The 24,460-nt window shown below is 32.8% G+C and overlaps 1 pseudogene; it reads left to right on the forward strand.

The window, feature by feature from the left end:
• The window catches only part of LOC149532708 (ATP-dependent zinc metalloprotease FTSH 2, chloroplastic-like), a 76,280-nt pseudogene that overhangs the window by 43,372 nt on the left and 8,448 nt on the right, over positions 1-24,460 (forward strand).

Here is a 24,460-nt window from a genome sequence, read left to right on the forward strand (position 1 = left end):
GATAATTTCTTGAGGGATGGCGGGATGAATCAATCCTCCCTCATGCTCAAATTTTGCCCCATGAAGAAAAGGACCAAGGAAGAAAAAGGAGATGCTTTGAGAGATCAAAAGATTACAAAATGCATTCACTTCACTATAAAAACAAGTTGATCTTGTTGTAGAAGGAATAAAATGATTAAATAAAATATTTTTACTGGCTTAAATAGGTCAATTTTGCCTTCATAGGGATACACATCATCAAGGTATTCATTGCCTATATTAAGGACACGTGAATTCATTTTAACATTTAAAAAAGATGTTTTAACTCTATTAATTAGTAGTGACTTATCTTGTTAGCAGTAATTTCTCTTCATCTAAGGTGATGTTATCCTCCTAAAATTACAATGAACTCATCCTAAAAGAGAAATAATCCATCATAATGTGAAGTGAACTATCTAAAGGGTAGGGGGAGGGGGGATTTTTTAGGAAGGACCAATTTAGACAATAAGCAGGTCTCTTCAAAAATCAGAGATAAAGAGGGCAAGAAAACAAAATTTGGGTACGTTATATTATAGAATTCATTGGTTTTCTAGATTTAGAAAAGTTTCATTTCAAAATTTGCAAGAGGTAAATATGGGATCTCTAGAATAGGTTTCATTTTGAGTTCTAGTTTTCTTTTGGAAACTACTTAGACTATCTTAAACAAGAAAAGCTAGGAAGTTAGAGATACAATTCTAATCTACTTAAGCATTTGGAAAGAGAGTAGTAGACCTATGGTCAAGGAAACATTTTGGATGTTGCAGATATAAAGTTAAATGTGGAGTTTAAGAAGGTTGAAATAAAACAAGTGGTAGGGATAGGGTTGTGGTGCTCCCACCTAGATCCAGTTGCAAGACCCAAAATGAGGCAAGCGGTGAAGATGTTGAAGCTAGAAGATTGAGTACCTAATCTTGCTCTAGAGATTCATACCTATACCATAGAGTATCATCCCATCATTCTAGACCTGCAATGAATGAAATTGATTAATTAATAAACTTATGTTAGTTTGAGCTTCACTTGGTTTCAAAAATACTTTAATATTCTCTACTTAACAAGGCAAACAATGTGAAGGTGGAAGATCATCTTGCCTCAACCCCCCACCACCACACCTCCCCCCCCCCCCCCCCCCCAAAACAAAATCTAAATTTTCCATTAACATCTAATTGCATATTTCATTCATCCATTTATGAATTATAACATTCAATCAATACAATCACAGAACATTCATAAATATGATATAAAATTCATCAATACACAATACTAATCAAGACTTCATTAACACAAAAATATTCATTAACATGACATGAAAATCAATATTAATATGCAATGTTCATAGATAATTACTTAAAAGAATGTTCTTTCACTATCCAACAAAGTTTATCAAACAAGGTTTATCAAAGAGCATTTTTTTAAAATCATTTATTCTTTTTATTTTTCTTAGCTTTCTTAAGGTAAAGGTTGATAGGAGCGTCAATATCTTCCTCATTCTCCTCCTCTTGTGGCACATGTAATTTCAAATTATGATGCCTCCTCCTATTTTGAGGAGCATAAGGTTGTTGCACTAAAGGGGGCTCTGTTGCAATAACAAGTAAATGGGTTAAATTGGCATACTCTTTTTCTTTTTTTATTGTTACAAATATCTCATTAACCAATAGAACATAACATTCATTTTTCTTACTTGACAATGCCACATCATGTACAATAACATTTTGATCTATTGCCACCTCAACATGTTGACCATTTTGAACATGCTCTAAAATATTCAAAAAAGGTTACACGTCAAATTGCAACTAAAGATGTTAAATTCTATTCATAATTATGTGATTAATTTCCAATAGAAAATTAATACCTCCACCACTATGATGCACATCATGGCCTTCATCATGCACAAGTTATATGATAGGATTTGAAGGCTATAGTGAAATTTTATGTGCATTATTATGCAGTCAATTTATGTTGGAAACTAACACTAAAAAAGAAATTTCTCAACTATTCAATTTGATTTTCTTTTCATTTGACCAATTTACCTATTTCTCATTTGAAGCACCAAATTCTTGGGTATGGCTTTTAGATTCTTGGCATAGGCATACAACCGTGACTTTATAGGATTCCTTCAAGGGAATTTATTTTATCTTCATCCGTGGGCTCTACATTGAGTTCTATGTCCTATGTTTTTTGCTTAATATCATCAATTTTTCATGTATGATTTGATTAAAAAAAATTGTTTGTAACATTATATTAAAAATATATATATGAAATTCCATTGTTGCTACTTGCAAGTCAAGAGTGAAGATTCATATAGCCACCAAAGCCAAGTTTTTGTTGGCCAACCTTTTGTAGTCTCACTTATGTAGATTTTGATGTGTCTTGTAGTCTATGAAAAGTTTGAAACATGTTAGATTATATATTTACAAAGATCACTAATTAGTGTATGATTACATTCTACTTAATAGTACCATGACATACCTTATTTTTTTGTTTTCTAGTTTAATTCATTTACAATGAAGTCTTTTCTCTTTTGTATCTTCTATAATTTCATTCCACTCTATCGGTGGAATCATAAGAGGATGCTCATACATTGGGTTATCCTTTAGAACCCTTCTACATTGGTCTCTCACAGTCTTTATATGTTTGGATGCTCTTTTGAGAAGTAGGGCACTGTCAAAAATGTTTTTTTTCCAAAGAGGTTCTAAATAGATGTAATGAGCTGATTTTTTAATTTAGGACCCTATTTATTCCACTTTTAAAATAAAAAAATTTGTTAGATCAATAACTTTAATATAGTATAATAAATGGAAGAAAAGAAAAATATTGTAGCAATGATATGAAACTATGTACCTTTTATGTATGGTGGGTCCAAATAGCTTTAATGCCATTTCAAAAAGATGACCATAGAAAAAATCATGAGATTATCAGTCCAAAACTAGTTATGTACAAGTAAACTACAATTACACTATAAATAATAACAATTTTAAAGCACCTGAAAGCTTTGGTAATTTTAAAGGAAACATAGTTTTCTTTTTCAGCAACAATGTCCCTACAAATGAACTAGTAATAGTCACACGGGCTGCTCCAAGAAATGGTTTAGCTTCACTAGTAGTGATCTCTATTGTTCTATCAACTATAGGTGTATATATTACTGCATAAAATAGGTCCATGATTATAAAATCCACTCAAAAAATAAAATAATGCATTATTAGCATATAACAAAATATAGCAAAATAAGGTTTTACGAATTGTACTTGCTATAGTCAGTGATGTATGCAAGCTCCTTGTTGCTGACAATGCTGTTGACAATATTAGAGTAGTGACCAAAGGAGTCATTTGCACTTCATCATGAGTTGAATAATACATTTTTAGAAAAGATAGTTGCAATAGATAAAGATCAAATGGGATACTAGCTAGAAGCATCTAAAAGGTTAAATGAATGGTTAAAGGTTTAAGGATTATTTACATGAAGGTTGTGTGCTACAACCCTCACCATATTGACCACACAGTCTCACAAGTGTCATAAAATCCTAAAGAAGAACACATAATATTTTAAATCATGATCCATAAGATAATATAAAATATAAACATCTATTGAGTTTTTATTATTGCTTAAGATTAATTATGAATTACCTTCAAATAATTGACTCTAAGTATCAATTCTTCTTTTAGTGCCTTTGTCTTATTGATTATTTTTTGGTTGAGGACAGGGTTAAGAATTTCATCGCTATATTTTTTATAAGTTAATGGGCCATGAAGATGGGGTCAGCAATACATGCGGTGTCATCTACAAATGACACCCGAGTTTTAGATTGCATTTGATCTACTATCATTTTGGCTTTTCCCTATAAATAAGTATCAAGTTGTGAAATCAATATCAGTAATATTCCATCAAAATAACTCCAAATCAATAAAGAAAAGAGAATAATAATATGACATTTGTTTCTATATAATCTGTACAATTACACTAATTAAGGTTTACCTTCATTGAAGAAGGTGTGTGAGGTACATCCCTACCTGTTCCTTGTGGTGTATCCATGTCACCCTATGAAAAATATTAGTAATTCTAAGCAATCAACAGTGAAATGAAACTAATAGACTTACCAAAAAAAATATTAATAAAATAGTAGATTGTATATTGGAGTCAATATTAATTGGAGGCAATTGGTTTAAATGTTATACTTACTAGTCCCATGATAGGGAATTTTTTTTATCTACACGATTCAAATTGCAATCTATCAAAACCTCTTATGTTGCATGTATTAATTTTATTGTACATACAAAAATATGATTTCCCTCGTGTGACTCGAATATACAATTTGACTACTTATTAGTTGACATAGGTTGAGAACTATTTTAAAATCCTTCAATATTCCCTATTGTTTTTGGCCTTCCATCAATATACTTAGAAAGCCTTTTACTTTGAGCATTTTCTTTGCATTTTATATAATTTGGTGACAATGCATACCTACACATACTTTTTCTATATTGTACAATTTGCATCCAATTGTTGTAATTTTAACAAGGTCCTACATACTCCACCAATTCAAAAAAAATTATTATAATTGACACTTATGCCATACATGGAAAATAGGTCCAAACCATGTAATGAAGATGGATCTATGCAATATATCCTTTCATTAATAGAAAAATTAGTATTAATTGGAGGTAGTTCCTTGGGTACCCATTCTTTCTGAAGATGTGTGTACCTTAAGGGAACCTGCCTATCACTTTCTCTCATTATCATAAGAACATGACCCCCCTAGAAAGAATAAATTGCCATCATTTAAAAATTTTCTTCTAATCTTTTGACCTCTAGTTGATCTCCCTATTTTAGACCTACTAGATGTCTCACTTTTATCTTCTATTCCTACATTTTCCTCACTTGATGAAGACAGATCAAACAAATACCTATTTGGTGATACCTGTAATCCATAAAATGAGAGACATACTAGGACTAAAGTTGATGTTAATGGTAAAGAGAAGATATGAAAATAAAAAATTAAATCTATAAGGTTTATTGACTTATACTTGTCAATCCATGTGACTATGCAAGATCCTAGTCAAAGGCATTAAATAGCATGCATATGTAAATCATTTATCTTAAGTTAGCCAAAAATTACATGGTATATATGCTACAAATTATGTAGAAGATAAAAATTACATGATGCATTCATTGAAATCATTGTATATTTTTTTATTTCTTACCTCTACTTTATGTGTGGTAGCTATGAACTCCATGATAGAAAAGCTCAACACATAATAACTTAATTATAAAAACATACAAGTAAAAAAAATTATATAAATAAATCATAACCCCATCATACTTGGCATTGATCATATGTAGATATACATTTTATTGATTATTTCATTGATCATCACCATCATCGTACTTGTCACTTTGATCATCATTATCACCACCACCATATTCATCATCATCATCATCATCTTCATCACCATTATCATGACCATCATCATCATGACCATTATCTCCTTGATTATCACCATCTTCATCAGCATGAACATGATTGTCATTATAATCACCATCATCATTAGCATCACCAAAATCATCATCATCTTCTTCTTCATCATCATTGTGTAATAATCATTTGTGATCATCAGCTACTGCATCTTTTGATTATTTAGTATATTCTTCTTTCATCACATCATATTTAATGGCCTTCCTCTTGGATCATGTCCAAAAAAAAATGACCAACCCAATTTATGTGGAACGTCAAAGTAAAAATAATTGCTCACATTGACTTGGAAGAACATAGGGCTCATCTCTAACTAGCTCAAATGACCTTGTATTAATCATTGTAAATCCACTATCATATCCAATAATAGTTCTCTTAGGATCATTTTGATTCAGCTATAGCCTGTACCATTTGATGACAAATAGAACTAATTTGAATGAATTAAAATCGCACTCAATTATATCATCCAAAATTCCATAATATCGATTTTCAAATTGTTGAGGATTATGTCATTTCTAGACAAAATATCAATGACCTTGAAGACTACACTTAACCCAGAATCACAAGTTTCCTTTATTTCATCTAACTTTTTATGCAAAATTTATGGCCATGGTAGTACATAGCTTTGTGGTATTTGATTTGCAATTATTCAAACATGTCAAGATTATTTGCATCAATCTGTGAGTTTGTATTAAACTTATGGGTCATCATTAGTAATCTTCTATGTACCTTTCTATTTGTTAATTCATATGCTAGATTAGGTACCATTGGCATAACATTAGAATCTCTATTACAATGAGCTTCTTCAACCAATGATGCAAATTCATCCCATGTTAATGAGCAACCATTTTCTTCAAATTGTTGAATCCATACCATCGTCTAATCAATATTGTTTTTAATATACAAATATAGTGCATTCCACTCATGACCAACTATAGAGAAAACTAATGGTATTCAATTATAGGTACCCAAATTACCTCTCACTTTCATCAATCTACCTTTCTCTATCAAGTACCCCCTTTCAAATATGTTAATGGAGTTGGGATCACAAATGTGATCTACATAGATCTTTGATGCAAACTGGGAAAGATATTCACTAATATACACCATGGTCTGGTATACCATATATCCTTCTACCATAGAACCTTTAGGATGTGCTCTTTGTTGAACCAAGCCTTTCATAAATTTTAAGTGTCTCTTAACCATCCACATTGACCTAGTTTGTATAGGTCCACATAGTTCAATCTCCTCAACTTGATGTATGAGGTAGTGTTCTTGAGAATTGAAAAAAGTTGAAGGTAGACACTTTTGCATTTCACACATAAGCTATGAAATTTTTCTCTTCCAATATTTTATATCTTTTTCTTTCAATTTTTTTAGATGATAACCACCTAAAAGAGATTCAACACACAAGAACATATAAATGAGATTTTAGATAAAAATATATAATAAATTAAATAAAAAGTAAATTACATCATAAATATAATATATGTACAACAAATCTAAGAAATAACACTTCTAACCTCATGTATTGTCCAAGATCATATTAGCGTGTTTAATATTGTTGTCAAACTAGTGTGGGAGGGATGGAGGTAGGACATATTGCAATCATTAAAAAATGATATTTTTAATATATTATGAAATAATACAATAGGTATTACATACAATTTTACAAATATTTTGTAAATAGAGAATATGACTTACCTTGAGGAAGGTATGTCAATCATGTGTTTTCAACCCTGACTCAAAATCATCTTTCTTTGATACAAGACTACTTATATTTGTAGTAAATCTTGTGAGAACTTTTTTTTTGACTTCTTTTAATGCATCACTTTGTTGCTTCATTAATAACCAAGGAAGGGCAATCGTATTTATGCAGTCTCCATTTCTATTTGATTCAATGAAATTTTTTAGTGCATGATTGGATTCATGAATGTTATTACAAATTTTTGCTATTTCTTCTCTTTCATGCCTTCCATCTAATATTTTCCATACTTTTTCTGTTACATTTTTTCCAATATGCATAGCATCAAATAAAATGTACAATTGTGATATTCTTGTAGTATGGTACCTACTAAATTGAGTAGGATAACTTTTTATTCCTCTAAGAAGTTGGTCATTGATACCTTGACAACCTTCACGAGCATCAATTACATCATTACTAAATATAAGACAATATCAAAATATAAATTTCAAACTTCAGACCACAAATTGAACATTACCTCAGCAATTTAGTCAATCATATTCCAAATTCCATAGATAAGGTGTCATTCTACATGGCCTTGATGTTGTCTCTTTTTTCCTAATAAATTTTTTTTCAATAATTTGATACTTATGATTATTGTGGAGAAAGTGTCTGAACTCATTGAACACCTACTTTCTTAAACTCCTTGAATGGTGAGATTTCATCTTCGGGCCACAAATTGGACATGCAAATTTTACCTTTGTCTGAAGACCTAAAAGATCATGTATAATTTGATCATGTACAATTATCATGCACAACTTATACATACAAAAATAATGCATAATCACTATAATAGACAAAATATGTGACCTTAACAATATAGCATATTGCAAAAATGATTTAGCCTAAGGGTATCATGTAATATCCATACAAGCATTGCATGAAATTGAAATTGTCTTTGTCCTATTGGTCTAGAGATATCATACATAGTGACCCCATTCCATAACTTCAACAACTCATCAAAAAGGGGCTCAATATACACATTCATGTCTTTAACTTAGTACTTACCTAGTAATTGAATGAATACAAATATTACATAATTATTATGACCATTTTTATGCAATGTTTATAAATTAATTTAGATAACTATTAAATTAAAAAAATACCTAGTATAATCATTGACAACATTATGTGTTCCCTCTTTATGGACATCTAAGGAGGAATGTTATTGTTAATAACAAAAATAGGTCACACTGAGTAAATAGATCTCATATCTTCAAATGGATTGACACCATCCACTACCAATGAAATTTTGAGATTAAGAGGTTCTTCTTTAAAGTGTGACCATGTTTTTTCTATTTCTTTAAATATAGAACCATGTGTAAGCATTCACATAATGTCATCTTGACTTCTATTGTGTGCATTATAATCCACAAACTATGCCAATTTAGTGCACCTAAATAATCATTCAAGACATGGAATAATGGGAATCTACCAAAGAACCTTGTGAGACACTTTTTTTGTTATTTGATCTGACTGATATCTACTAATATGAAAATTAGGGTATTCTATTACAAATTCATGTTTTTTATGATATAGAATGTGATCATTGGGACATGCATGTATTTTTTGATACTTCATTGCAATTTGATTCAAATTGGTAGAGAAATCTCGGTACGAATAAGGCATAATGTTTGATGGTGGTAGAAAAAACTCACCTATCAACCTATAACAACAAATATGAATTCTTAATACAATAAATAGTAATGGTATACTAACATTGAAGATGACAAAAATGGCATACCTTATTGTATGTGACATTGCTACATTGGATAAACCATTCATAATCTTCAAGTTCACCAACAACACTATAGTAGAGAGAAGATTTGTTTGGGAGCCATTGTCTAGGGGCTTGTATGCCTTCTCAAGTATAGGTTTATCAAGACCATCTTCATCATAATTATTAAATGTGCTAGTACCATCATCATGATCATCCTCATCAGTTGTACCAATACCATCTTCTTCAATCATGTTCTCTAGCACATTATCATCTTCTTCCATTGGTGTGTTTTCCTCGGCTTGGATATTCACACATCTATGTTCCTCTAGTTGGAAATCCACATCACTAATTGATGAAAATTGTGGCCCCTTTCAATGTGACCATGTTGCCTATAATGACTCTGGATTGTTGTGATTATAATTCTTTGATTCTTTAAGATCTTACACTTTTTACAAGGACAATTACATTTATCAACTTTTCTTTAGAACTGATACCGCAATCTGGCAATTGTCTCATTATTTTGTTCTACATTCATATTGCTAGGCATTGTCTTTTTTCATAGGAAAATATATCTACAAAATTATTGGACATGTTGTACTTAATGTTTCTATATGAACATATGGTTTTGAAATAAAAATTTGGTGTAATTAATTTGTATATCTACAAAAATGTTTGAAATGTTGTACTTAATGTTTATATCTGCACATATGGTTTTGAAAGAAAAATGTTTATATCTATATTTTATGAGAAAGTTGGCTCTGAAATATTTTTTAGTTATATTTACTTTTAGAATGACATAGTGATGAAATCTAACCAATTATTGGTAATTTTAAAATATAAAATTTCATTATTTGTGGTTAAAGATTTGTAGTTAAGGAAATTGGTAAGGAAGAAAGGACAAAAGTACACTCCTAGTTTTGAATTTCCACTGTGAGTTATTGAAATAAATAAGTAGCAAAGGAGAGAGAATGACAATATGCAAAAACTAGAAGGTACCAAGACCAAATCTTAGAAGAATCCGAAGATTTCATTACAAGTATCACCTCCCAAAATCCAATCACAGAAACAAAAAGAAAGAATTTGTAGAAATGCAAGATGGAGAAGCAAAAGAGTTGGACAAGGTTCCAATAAACTCAAAAAATTTAAATCTTCTAAAAAAATGGAATTCTTATATGTTGGATATAGAAAAATCCAATGTGGGGCAGCATATACTTGTAGACATGGGAGGTGTGAACCCAAATGAAGAAGGGAAAAAATGTTATATGTTGAAGGAAATATGCAAGGGGATAAAAGAAAAGTTGGCAAAAATATCTACAATATGAAACAACATAATAGATTCTACAGTTAAAAAAGTAGCAAGGATAAAATGTGGCACAAACCATATCTAAGACACATGTAGGAACCAAACTGATGTATCGACATTTCTTGTAAACTTAGATGAAGACCAATAGAATCGCTTGATAATCTTGGGTAAAAGATGCTTAGAGAATAAATGCAATCTAAGATGAAATATCATGAGAGATTTTAATGACCCCCATTGGTTTGATGCTAGGATTATGATTATGAGGAGGGTGGACATAAATAATCCTAAGAGGCAAAATCGAAGAAATTCTATGACCTTGAATTTTCTTGTGTGCTAAGTGAAAGTAGTGAGTGCGCCTAGCTACAGGACAACTCTTGGAAGATGTGACCAATTTTAAAAGTACATAAGGGGGGAGAACAAATGACTAGATGGGAACAAAACCGCCATGGAAGAATCTTAGGAGAAAAAGGATGTCATCGATAAAATCAATTCTTAAGAAGTATTGAGCTTTGTCTACTTTCTTACAGAGAGCGAGCAGATCATTTAATTAGGCAATCAAATAAAGTGGGTTATACAAATTCATATGTTGAAGTACCTATAATGATTTCAAACCTTAACACTATGCAAAATGAACTCTATATGTCTTTTAAACTTTATGATTTTAGAGGTTCTCAATTGAAAACATTACATCACATAAAAGAGAAACTGAGGTTTGTTGAATGCTGGAATTTTTTGTTGAAATAGAAGATATCTAGGCTTTATCTGCATGCATGTAATACCAAAATTATAAATGATCTCTAGAAAAATTGTTTTGAAGTCCAGATGTTTGATGTTGAACTTGAAATGATGATTACATTAAAAAAGAGTTTTAAGAATCAATTTAACATATTGATAAGCATTTTAAAAGGTCTACCCTTCTTAACTATTTTAGTCCATCATGTCAATAATGTGGGTAAATGTCCAATATGCACTGATGATTTTCTATTGAGAGAGGAGGTACTTGATATGGCTTGTCATCCAAGCCATATATTCCATTCTCACTATATTCAACCATAGCTTCTTTAGCAATCCACTTGTTTGATATGAAACATCATAAATTGTATCCCCATATAATTTCTCACCTGTGTAAATGAAACATTGTAAATTGTATCCCCATATAATTTATTTCTTATCTAGGTCCCACTAAAACCATGTGGCCTTTTGCATCCATTTTTTCTTATCCTATGTTGATTCCATACATATTTGTAATATCATATCTCCAAGTGGGATCTTTGTTCCAAATTCAAATCCATATTGGGAAGACAAGAATGATTGAGGAGGACAAGGGAAACTTAGGGTTGCTCTTTCCCTAAAATTTGCCCCTATCCTTAGTGTTTGGTATCAAATCTAAATTGGGAAATATTTATTTGGTTTTAGTAGGGATTATAGGCCTATTTTAGTCTCATTTGAGATTTGCATCCCAAAATGGCTAGTAGAGGTATATAAACAAGGGTGCCTCGATCATTTTGGTAAGTGTCCAATTAACTTCAATGAAATGAATTTTAATCTAAGATATCTCAACTATATTTTTACATCAATACTTGTGATCAAATGAAAAGAGCATCACATCATCAAGGTATAAGGCATTATTTCTGAAATACAACCTTTGTTACATATCAACATAACATTTTACTTATTTTTCTATGCACAGGAACATGTTGTAGATGTGTAGGAAGAGATATAAATACATGTAGAAAAGAACTACATTTTACAGTTGATTTCATCAATTGTAAACAAAAAGAAATTGACTACCATCAAATCAAAATCTAGAATATATATATATATATATATATATATATATATATATATATATATATTATAGAGCTAAACATTTGGCATGTACTTTTAAAGAAACATAAAATTTATAGAAAACCATTAAATAAAATGAATTTTAATTGATAGAGAAGAGCTCATTTAATATCAAGTTAATATGAATAATCTAAAAAATGTCATAATAATACTTAGCCTACCAAATGAATGTCTTCCATTAAAAAATGGACTTGTTGCCTTAACTTTACATAGTTTTATTGTGACTGAAAGTCATCTATCTCCTTTTCAATTCAACTACATCTCAGAAGCTTTTTAATTTATCAATTTTTAAACTCTTTAGCATTGAATCGCATGATCTGCCCACTTCTACGAAGATGTTTGAAAGAAGAAGATTGGTCAAATAATTCTTAAGATCCAAATTTAAAAATAATTTGGACGAAACACTCATGAGCCTATTTTCATATGTCATTTATTGTTGGGCTATCATTTTGCATTATGCTTAATGACAGGAATCCTTTCAAACTCCTCTCTTGAAAAGCTAATCTAGGATTAACTCCAGGGTTCTGGGTGATCTTACAACCTACTAGAATCTACTTAGTAGAAGATAAATGTATTTTTTCACAGGAAGCCTTTGCTAGCTCTGACAGATTTGTGATAAGATTTTGGATCGATTTGCTATCTCAAAAAAAGTAACCACACAAAATAGAAATATATTTGTCTATTTTTTAATAAATGCAGTTTAACAATGTAACTATATGGATTCCTAAAATTAACCAAGTGTTTGTAAAAGAAAATAATGAATATTCGGTAACAAGAAGTTTAAGAAAATGACTTGAAAATTAAATCCCCAATAGACATAAGCCACAAAAACAACACATCTGCAAATTAAGACTTTGAAAAGATTGATAGGTAACCAATGAAAATAGGAACAATGCTTCCTTAATTCCAGTAGTGCAATCATCGATGGGAATTTAGTAACCGTAAGATGTTTCACTTCTCATCGAATCGCAAGGCCATAGAAAGTGCACTCGTGTGACACAAAAAGCTATGCAAAAACAAAAGGGATGACCTCTTCTCAAACTAACTATGTCAGCATAATTTGTAAACCCATAAAAAACACCAAAATTAAGATCACTCAATAAAAATAATGCAATAAAACTATTGGATCCATTAAATTCCATGAACATGCATTCACAAAATATAATGCACTTAGGCAAGAATAACTACACTCCAAATGAGAGCACCAAAAACATATATTATTGCATCAAAATAATGGTTGGGAATACATATTACATTCCTGAATTTATAAGAAATCGTCTCCTCGATTTGTGTTGAGAGTGAGAGATCCCTTTATGCAAACATGTGCTTCTAAACTAATAAAAAAAATCTATTTATGTACAAAATGACTCTCTGTCTAGTGCTAAGTAGGACTCCATCTTTATTTATATCATTTAATGGATGCATGGACCTTTACATTTCGTAAAACAAAGAAAGCATGAGAAAATAAGAAGAAGAAATCCATTAGATGATGTAGGAGTCTTTGGAGGTGCCAAATAGAAGTTCAACCTTCACTGGATGATTGTAGGAGTTAAACTACCATTAGAATGCATTTCCAGTGCATGAAAAGCTCAAAATTTGGAAATGGAAGTCAACTATCGATGCACCTCTAACTTCTTCAAAAACTTCCTATGCACCTCAAAAGAAGTGTATCTTAGAAGCAGCACACCTAGCGCACCTAGAGCACCTCAAAAGCTTGTGCACCTCGAAAGGTAGGTCCAAAAAATGCAAAATTTTACCAAGTATCAAAACTAAAATTCTAGGTTATGGATTTTGTTCCACTTCATACCAACACTATGTCTGGGTATTTTCTCATGAATTTCTTTATAATCCTCATTACTTGGGTTGCATCCAAAAAATCTAAAGCTTCATATTTGTCCTTTACTTTTTTGCCTATAGTTTCCCACATCTATTGGAGTCTTTGCAAAATCTCCTAATTTCACATCTAATTATAGCAATGCCTCTTCAGTTTTAAATGCTTCTCTGATATCCTCATCAGTGGAAGCTTCTTCAAAAGTCTTCTAAAAGTGTTCAACAACTACTTCTATAGCTATTATTTTATCACTTGAATAATCTTCAAAAATGTCTAAGCAAGCATCACTATAATGTCTCTCTACCTCCAAAATTTTCTCTTGGTTTGATCCTTAAGCTTATGAATATCCACATGTAATGTTTCCATTACTTTATTGCCATCCACAATCTTTTCTATCCAATCATCTATCTTACCTAACTCATCTATGGTATATACATCTATTAACATCTGATACCTTTGACCCTTTATTGATTATAATGCTTGCAGGTCTTTATCCCAAGTATGTACTTCATCCATTAATCCAAAATCTTGGTTCAATATAGCAACCATCTTATCCACATTATTTTGCATATGGTGTAGCAATTTAAGATTTCCTTGTATGATTTTCACACCTTTCTCTTCAAAACTTTCCTTCCATTGCTGACAAGCCTTCAAAAATGGATCTATTTGTATAGTCTCCTTATCCCTCTTCTCAATTGCTACATTTAGAGTCTATTCAGAATTTTTAGGATCCAATGGACCAACTACTTCATTTAGATATCCTATTAGTATTTCATTCATCTTTTAAAATTTTAACAATTCAATCTCATTACGTTCTAAGTGCCTAAACACTTCTTTGATTCTTGTAGCGACCATTAATTTGGTAGTATCCACAGTGGGTTTTCCAAGCATGACCTCCTTGATTTGATAATCATTTGGAGTCAAATCCTCAATATCTACATATAGAGGAGGGATAGTAACATGGGTGAACAAGTCCTAATTTTGATCACTCGTGATAAAGACTAGTGTTCATGCATCACCTACAGATGACTTAAGTTTCTTAAGAGCTTCAATTAATTCCCCCATTCCCTCTTCCTCAGAAGAATACCACTTCCTTTTGTGTCTAACCATTACCTCTTTCCTTCTCCATCTTGGAGCATGTTTCATTGGAGAATTATCCTTAGATGAAGATGGAACTTGTACCGTTATGCTTTTTCCCTTATCACTCCTCTCCGGAGTCTTCTCCTTTTGTGAGAGATCCACCTTAGACATCTTTGTGTCAGTCAAGTCCACAGTCCTCAGCTCTATATCCTAGGAAATCTTTTGAGGTTCCTCATATATCTACCCTTCCTTTGACACTTCATCAGTAGGTATTTGTTGTGGCTCTTCTTCCTCTTCAGCTTGCACTTGTTCTTTATTATCCTAAGGGAGAGGAGTAGTTGAATCTTTATCCATGCAAAATGAAAATAGATTTGGTGATGGTGGAGCAATAAAAGGTCCTGGTGACTGAGGCAGCAATTGACTCCAATCCTATTGAGGAGGTTGATTTTTTGGGGTATCCTTTATCTTATCACCTACCAACTTAGTGCCTACTGACATGAAATCAAAATTTGACATCTTAAAGACATCAAACTCTTCATCCTCTTGCTCATCAATCCATTGTTGTAATTTATCCTCAAAAGTTGTAGCCCAAATAGGTTATGTAGGAATAGATGGTGGAGTAATAGTAGAACTTCTTCTTTATTCTATCTCTATAGTCCTAGCAAGATGATTCCTTTGACTCAAGGGAAGGTTATCTTCTTCATCTTCATCATCCTCTTCCTCCTCTTTTGGAATAACCTCTAGAACTAATTGAAAAGGAATGACCTTTCTTATCACTTTTTGTCTCCTTTTAACTGGGTTTTTCATCTTTCTTCTCTTGGGAGCTGATGGGGATGCTTCTATCTCTTGTGTAGGTGGAGACATTTCTTGTATTTCTATTTTATGTTTCTTGCCCTTGTTCTAGCGGTGGCACTTGAGGATTATCCTGAATCTGGATAGCTTCTACATTTTTTGCTCTTTGTACATTCTCTAACCCCTTGTTTCTCTAATGCTTGAGTTGCCTCTTCTCTAGGCTCAGCTTGTTGAGGGGAAGTTCTTTTCCTCTTGCCTTTACCCTTATGTACCCTAAAGTATCCAACTTCTCTATCAATTTGATGCATTGTTTCTAGTCTTACTAGAGACTGAGCTGTGAATGTGGGCACTATCACCTTTGCTCCTCTACCTTTCACTAGGTAGGATGTAGCTTTGAAAACTATAGTTTGTAGAATTGGATCAAGCTTGAATGGTCCTTTAATCCAATCCTTGATTAATTGGATGGCATGCCTCACCCTATGATTACTATATGTGTTCTCCTCTTTATCAATTTGTGCATTCATAATAGGTTGATTAGATATCTTATCCCTATTTTAAAATGGATCTAGGACCTATTTAGTGTCTTTTTGTACTATTTTTAAAGGGACCTTTAATTTCAAGGCACTTCTTTCCAAATAGAAAGTCATCCTACAATAATCCCTTATTTGAATTTCATAGTCATCCACTGCATTCATGCAATGATCTTGTATGGCATCTTCATGTTGGAATTGTTTCCCTACCAAGTATTGAACTCTTCCAATGTTATCAAAATAGGGATTAGGAGAGTTATATTCCTCCAAGGGATATTGATCCCACTTAGACTAAAAATCACAATATCTTATTTCTAGACAACACTAAACGGACCTATAGTGATAGGCCATACCTAGGTTTTCTTGTGTTGCTTCCTTACTCTTTCATATGAAGAGAAGAGTTGTTGAGAAATCTCTAGCAATATGAGTCTATCACACAAATACTTGGGGAGCTTCTTTGGATTGATAGTCATACCTTCTACCCTTAAATAAGTGAATGTTTTAAATTGGATATAATAGGCATCAATTTTTTTAATCTTTTCCACTACCTCATCTGACATCCTTTTTGCATTATCTCCCTTAATGAACTGGATGATTACAAAAATGAAGGCATCATTCACTATTTTGTACTCCTTGTTATGCTCTGAAATCTTTTTCTTTACCAACTAGGGGTATACCACATAAGGCCATGCATTTGCATCTTGCATATTTCCCTTTTTGAACAATCTTGGATAATTTGTTGCTCTTGTAGCTAACAAGTACACGAAATAGGATGTCATATAGAACTTTTGGTTGTTTGTGACTGCCACTAGTTGCTCATCTAAATTCTCACTGAGAATTGAAGCCCAATCAATTGGCATCTTTGTTGTTCTAATGGTCTCAATGAAGTGTACCATCCATATGTTCAAGTGTCCTAATGCCGGTAACCCCATGACTCCACTCAAAAGTACTATATAATACCTAATATCATCCTTCATATAGCCCCTTGTTATATCTACTTTGCTTGCTTTTCATCCAAGAGGAGTCTTATCAATGAGATACAAAGATTGGATGATTTATGATGCTTCGTCTCCATGCTCTCTATACCACCTTTCTGCTTGATGATATCCTAACTTGATGTATTGATTTTCTCTCAAAAGATGGAATACCTTCTCTATATTCTTAGGTCTTAGATCTAGGATGATCTCTCTAGTTATACTTTTCACAATCCTTTCTTCTAAAACATAATTCCCTACTAATGCCATGATCAACTCCACAAACTATACTAAAACTGGATGTGACACTATGTTTACTAGTCCCGATCTGATGAGTGTAGATACCACAAGAGATGTCTCAGTTGGTTTATTACATAAAACTAGGAAGGCATTCTAGTCGATATGGTCAAGCTTAGTATCCTAGATCTCTAAATATTCATCCTAGAAGCGTGATTTTGTAAGAACACCTTGAAATTTGAAGACCACTCATTTTGGAGCCATTTTCATAGTGAAGGAGGACAAGGAGGATGCCATTTAATATACCCAAAACAAACATCCATTAGTCTAGAGGTGGAAAAAACTAATTCAACTAAACCCTAATTACTAAAAAATTATGACCCAAAAACCCTAATTACTAAAAACTATTTAAAAATATTTAAAAACCTACTTTCTATCTCTAGAAGACAAAAAAGGGGCACACCTTCTGCACCTCAAAGGTGTGCTAGGTGTGCCTTGTCTTAACACTCAAAACACCATTAAGGGTGTGCACCTAGCACACCTTATGTGGTATGCTAGGTGTGCACCCTTACAATACAAAGGTAAGAAAAGGGTGTGCACTTAGTGCACCTTATGGGGTGCACTATGTATGCACCCTTTATTATACTTAAGGGATGTTTAGCCTTAGTAAAGGTGTGCATGTGCGTACCTTGGATAGGTGCACACCTGCACACCTTTACTCGGGTGAGGGCTCTTAGTTTAAGTTTTAATTGTATTTTGAACTTAGTTAATGTAAAAAAGGTGCACACCTTGAGGGTGCACATGGTGTGCACCTTCTTGTTTGTTAATTAACATGTGTGTTATGTGTAGGTGATAGAGAGGGGCAGAGTGCAGCTCACTAGGTGTGGAGGTGTTGTCTTCACTTTGATTTGAAGGAGAATGAAGTGAGGATAGGGGTGAAGTCTTAGGATTTATAGTCTTGGGATTGAGCACACCTCTTGGAGGTGTGTAGCTACACACTTCCAAGAGGAATTGTGTTTCTCTTCATATGACTAGCACACTTGCGCACCTTTAGGGGTGCACTAGGTGTGCTAGTGTGCCTTTTATTTAAAAATTTTGATTTTCTCCTTCAAAAACATGGTTTCTGACAATGGGGTTTTTAGGAAAAGACCCAGGTTAGGTAAAAACACTAGGCAAAGCCCCTAAAAAGGACTAAGACCCCGAACTAGGGATTTGGAAAGCTAAAAATTAAAATAGGGGGTCCCCATTTCTAAGAAAAATGGAGTGTGCACTATAAAACCACAATATTTATAGGTAGCAAGAAAGAAGATGCACAGACCCACCCTAGGTTTTAACTCGCATCTTAGTAATAAAAATTTATGGATGTCCTCAAGATAGCTAGCATGAGAAATGATTTTAAGCCCACAAATAAAGATCAATTATAAATGTAATGCAATGATCAATATATAAAAGTCTAAATTTACAACATAATCTTGTCTACATACTATCATAAATATCATAGCTTCCACCAACAACCAGCTAAGCCTCCTTGATTTGTTTGTATGATACAATATCATCATGATGATATCTTTTGTTTGTGATTTATATTCCATCTATAAATATTTTTCTTTGTTTATCATTTATATTTAGTGGTCACCTTAGAATTTGGAATTGGGGGATAGAAAATTAAATTGATGTAAACAATGAGCTCAGAGTGTTGGGTTTCACTAAAAAATATTCTCGATTAAGATCTTGTAATGTCTTTCTTGGGTGGTAGCTCTAGCTTTAGCTAGTTTAGTATTACTTCTCTTAAAGGTTGCAAGAGATATATGGTGGATGCCACTTCCATTAAAAAATTACTTTGAAGCCCAAGATATTGGAGGTCCTTCCTATAAGCTACTCTATGGAAATGCCCCTAATATTGTTAGAATGGTTGCAGAGGAGAGTTCTAAGCCATCATTTTTAGGATACAATATAAATCCTCACGTTATTCCTACGTATCACCAATGGGAGAAAATTAACAATTGATATATTCTATACTAAAATTTAATTTGGCTAGAATCAATTATGCACATTTTATTTATATTTAGATCACACTCAGTGATCCATCGTGAACATTATATTAACATATGTTTAATGAGGGACAAGTTATTTTAGAAAACAAGGAAATTCTTTTACGTTCCTTTATTGTTGCATTTTCCAATTTGCACATCTTTTTAGATGAGTGGATTTGAATTTAGTTCTCCATAAAAACTCTTCAATGAAATGAGGAATTCAAACTTTTTTGTCCAAATGATCATTTTCTAGAAAGATAGGATTCCTTAAAAATGTAGTTGGTCCAATGACATTCAATACTATCAAAATAGTTGAGAAGCTAGAGATGATGATGCTAATGCTGAAAATCATCTACCTATGACTTGCAGGTCATTGTTGATGTTCCTAATATAAAAGGTCGCAAAGCCATTCTTAAGGTTCATGAAAGAAACAATAAATTGGGCAAAGATGTCTTACTTGATGTTTTTGCCATAAGAATACCCAGGTTTAGTGGTGTTGATCTTGAAAACCTCTTGAATGAAGTAGCAATTCTTACTGGAAGATGAGGTAAACAATATGTATCAAGTAGGGAAATAGATGATGCAATAGACAGGATTGTGGCTGGTATGGAGGGCACAACAATGACTAATGGAAAGAGTAAGAGTTTTCTAGCTTACCATGAAGTTGGACATGCAATTTGTACATAAGTACACAAAACTAAACAAATATTGGTACTTTATTGTATGCTTTTATGTAGACCTTCCCATATGTATCAACCACAAGTTGGAAGTCTAATTTGAAATAATATATAATATCAATGTGTGTTTTAGAGGCAACTAAATCTTGTTTTGGTAGTTGTTACAAGCTCAGCATGATGACCTTTGGACATGAACCAATTCAAAAATTTATTCTTGTACCTTGAGGACAAGCACATGGTATTGTTGAGTTGTTGTTTTGTACGATGTTTAACGGAAGGAATCCTTTCAAACTCCTCTCTTGAAAAGTTAATCTGGGATCAACTCCAAGGTTTTGGGTGATCTTGTGACCTACTAGAATCCACTCAATTGAAATTAAATGTATTTTTTCATAGGGAGGCCTTTGCTAGTTCGAACCAATTCAGATAAGATGTTTGATCTACTGTAATGAAAAGTAACCACAAAAGAGATATATTTTTCATATTTTCTATTTTATGATGAATGTAAGTCTGCCAATCTAACTGCATGAATTCCTAATTTAACCAAGTGTTAGCAAAGCAAATAAAAAAGATACTTGAAAGGGAAATTCCTAACAGACATAAACCATAGTAACAATGTGTCTATGAGTTAAATCATTGAAAAGATCTGGTAGGAAACCAATGAAAATAGGAGCAACACTTCCTCAAATCCATTGATGCAATCATCAAAGGGAACTTAGTGTTGGAATGTTCAAATGGGAAAAGTACTTCTAAGAGAGGGGGGTGGGGGTGTGAATCAAAAGTTCCACACTTTTTACCTTATTCAATCCTTTAAACATATAATTGAAAAATAAACTACATGCATGTAAACATATAAGCAAACACGAAATGAAAGCATGCATCAACACATAACACAAAAGATTTGGTAACCCAAAAACCCTCCAAGAATAAGAAGGTAAAACTAGTGTGGGGATGATACCCACAGAAATCACTATAGCAGTATATGTTCAACCACTTCTGATGGTCTTCCCTATGAAAGACTTGCCCTATTAAAGGCTTTACACTGTGTTAATAGTGACCTAGTTAGAGGATTTACAAACACTTTATATGAAGTGTCACCCTGTTAAAGGATTTACAATAAGTTGTTAAACCTACCTAATACATAGGATTTTCAATCACCTTCTCCAAAGGTTCTCCTACCTAGTTGTTAAGCTAACCTATCAATATAGGATTTTAGCATCTAATACAATTGTGAGAAAGCATTAGAACATTTGACCTGATAGAGTGCAATCTTCAATTTCTAGGTTTAGGTACTAGATCTACTCTTCCTATTCTAATCCTTGCTTGATCTGATCTCTGTATGTGTTCCTTGTCCCTTGTGCTATTCTAACCAACTAGATATGAAATTGTTGCTATGTTCCTCTAAGTCTTTCCTTCCTCTCACTGAAATTTTACTATAATCTCCCCATACACTATTCTCATCCACATATGCAATGGGTTTTTGACCTCCTTTTAAGGAATGCAAAGACTTAGGGTTAGGTATGGATCTACGATCCATATTGAATCTCAAATTTCCACTCATACCTTGCACTTTTCTCATTGGTTGCATGCCTTCTCCATTTTTCTGATTGGTTGCATGCAGATCGCATAGGGAATGTAAATGATTCATCTTTATCCTTTTTCTCCTTTGAAATCTCTCTAAGTCGGCTCCAAAAATGGTTTACATCTAAGTTTGTGAAGTCACAAACTCATATGTTGATTCTATGTTACTCAGCACATACTGGACTACTAATGCTCGGCACATACTATCCTAGATTGCTTGGCATCAACTACACTCTATCTTTCTTGGCATATATATGATTCTAGTTCAGTTAGCACCTATTGCATTCTATGTTGCTTGGCACATGTATATTCCTAAATCACTTGAAACATACTATGCTCTATCTTGCTCAACATCTATTACTTACTTGGAATCTGAAGTCACTCGACACCTATTAAAATGCTAGCTCGACACAAATTATGGCTATTCATACATAGTGTACTCAGTTTCAGTACAAAAAATGATTGAGTGTGTTGACACTCAAATGTCAAAACTATCTAAGGGCCAACAATCTTCCCCTTTGACATGAGTGTCAAAAACACTTAAATTATGACTCCCCCTGAGTTGATTATGCCTAGTCCATTCTTAAAATGAAATTATGTGTTGGTGTGCCTGATTCTCTTTGTTATTTGTCCTATTCTTGTACCTATATATTATATCTGATCTGTTTCAAAAAAATTACATCTCCCCCTGACTATTTATTACTTGATTCCCTCTTTTTTTCTATCTATAAACTTTCCACTTTATTTTTCAAAATGAAAGAATGTAATCAAAACTTTTTGAAATCAAAGAATGTAATCAAAACTTATTAAAATTTGGTATTCTCCATATATCTTTACATATCTCCCCCTAATATATATATCCCCCCCTTTTTGACATTTATGTTAAAGGGTTCTAAGGAGTAATACCATACTTAGCAAAAAATGTATTGTTTACCTCCATTATTGTTTTTAGAGCTGCATCCCAATTCTCCAATGCAATGTCCAATGACTTGTATTGGATTGCAGTCTCTACAACAAGGTGTATAAGTCCATCTAGGGTAGAAATATTTGGATCTTTCTTTAGGACCGTTTTTGCATATGATTGCTCCTTGTGGAGGACCTCTAAGTGTGGGGTTATGGAGGACTAGATTTGCATCAATTTTGCCTTTATGTTTGCCTCATCTACTATTAATACAACTAATTCCCTTTGTGTGTGAAGCGTCTATGAAAAATACTTCTCACTCTAAGCTAGATTTATTGGAAATTGCATGCTAGAAATCTTGAGATTTATTTTCAAGCTCATTATTCTTTAGCTAGTCTCTTGTGTGAAGTTGGAAAAATCACATAGTTTGGTGTACAATGAGAAAATGTTCCCAAGTACAACTTTCACCCTTTCTAGTTTCTTAGCCAATTTAGTTTGTGCCAATGCTACATCATTTGATATTTTCTCATTAACTTTACCCTAGAATTTTCTTTCTAACCATTTCATTAATTTCACATTTGTATCAAGGTCTTCATTAGTCACCTGGTCAACTATATCTGATAGTTGTTCTACTATAGGCTTTGTTTCATCTGGTGACTGCAAGTTGAAGGCATCCATGAAGATGTCCTTTATCTCGTTCAATGCTTGCCTATACTTGTATTTTCTTCTTATTACTTCTTGTCTCTTTCTCCTATCTAGTGCACCTTGTATTTCATTTATCTTTTCTATGGTGAGGGTGCTAGATTCATAGGAGGGAATGATGATCTCTTCATCAAGTTCAGGAATTCCATAGTGAAGTATCCTGGCTATCTATCTAGAGCTTGAGCCTAGTGTTTGCACTTGCGTTGATATCATCTCTGTGCTCAGCTTTTGAAGAGTTTGAGTGGGAGTACCAGTTTTTGGTAATTCAACCAATGTTTGTATTGCAGCTTGCTCCTTGTCTCTTATCTCTTCCTTCCTTTCTTCTAATTTCCCTTTACCTTTAACAATTATTGGGGATGATCTTGTTGACTGTTCCTATTTTCTTTTATCTTCCCCTGTTGTTGTACTCGGCATCTGAAGTGCATCACTTGCTTCCTTAGGTGGAGATGGTGGAGGAAGTAGTAGGAGTTTAGTATAGTGTGTGTAAAAGGTTGCTCCTTTGGCTTCACCTTTTCTCTTTGAGGTGTTGCTACTGCTCTTTGTAGTTCATCTACACTCACCAATATAGGGCTTGTACACAATTGTGACTATAGTGTAGATTAGTGAAGGATCTTTGAGAGATCCTCTACAGTTAAAGGATTAATGTTTTGGCATGAGGTGGCAATAACATCCTTTATTTTTATGGTCTTTGCAGGTGTGATGGTGGCATGAGGAGGGCTAAGATGTGGCATTTATGTATCTTGCACTCTCTTTTTTCCCTATTTATCTAATTCCTTTTCCTCTCCTTTAGCTATATTCTCTTTTCTTCTTCATTATTTGTTTCCTCTTCTACTCTTCCTTCCTCACCTTTCTTCTCCTCTCCACTTTTCTTCTCCTTTAATTTCATTGTTGTTTCTTTTACTTTTCTCTTTGAACCAGCCCCTACCTTATATTCTTCGTCAAATACATCATCAATTGACTTCTATATTGAATTCCACAATTTTGTGGATTTATTTACAACATCCTCTATCTTATTTTGGAGAATGCA

This window comes from Cupressus sempervirens, chromosome 10, assembly GCF_028749045.1.
Source record: "Cupressus sempervirens isolate cs-2001-9-10 chromosome 10, ASM2874904v1, whole genome shotgun sequence".
Lineage (NCBI taxonomy): Eukaryota > Viridiplantae > Streptophyta > Pinopsida > Cupressales > Cupressaceae > Cupressus > Cupressus sempervirens.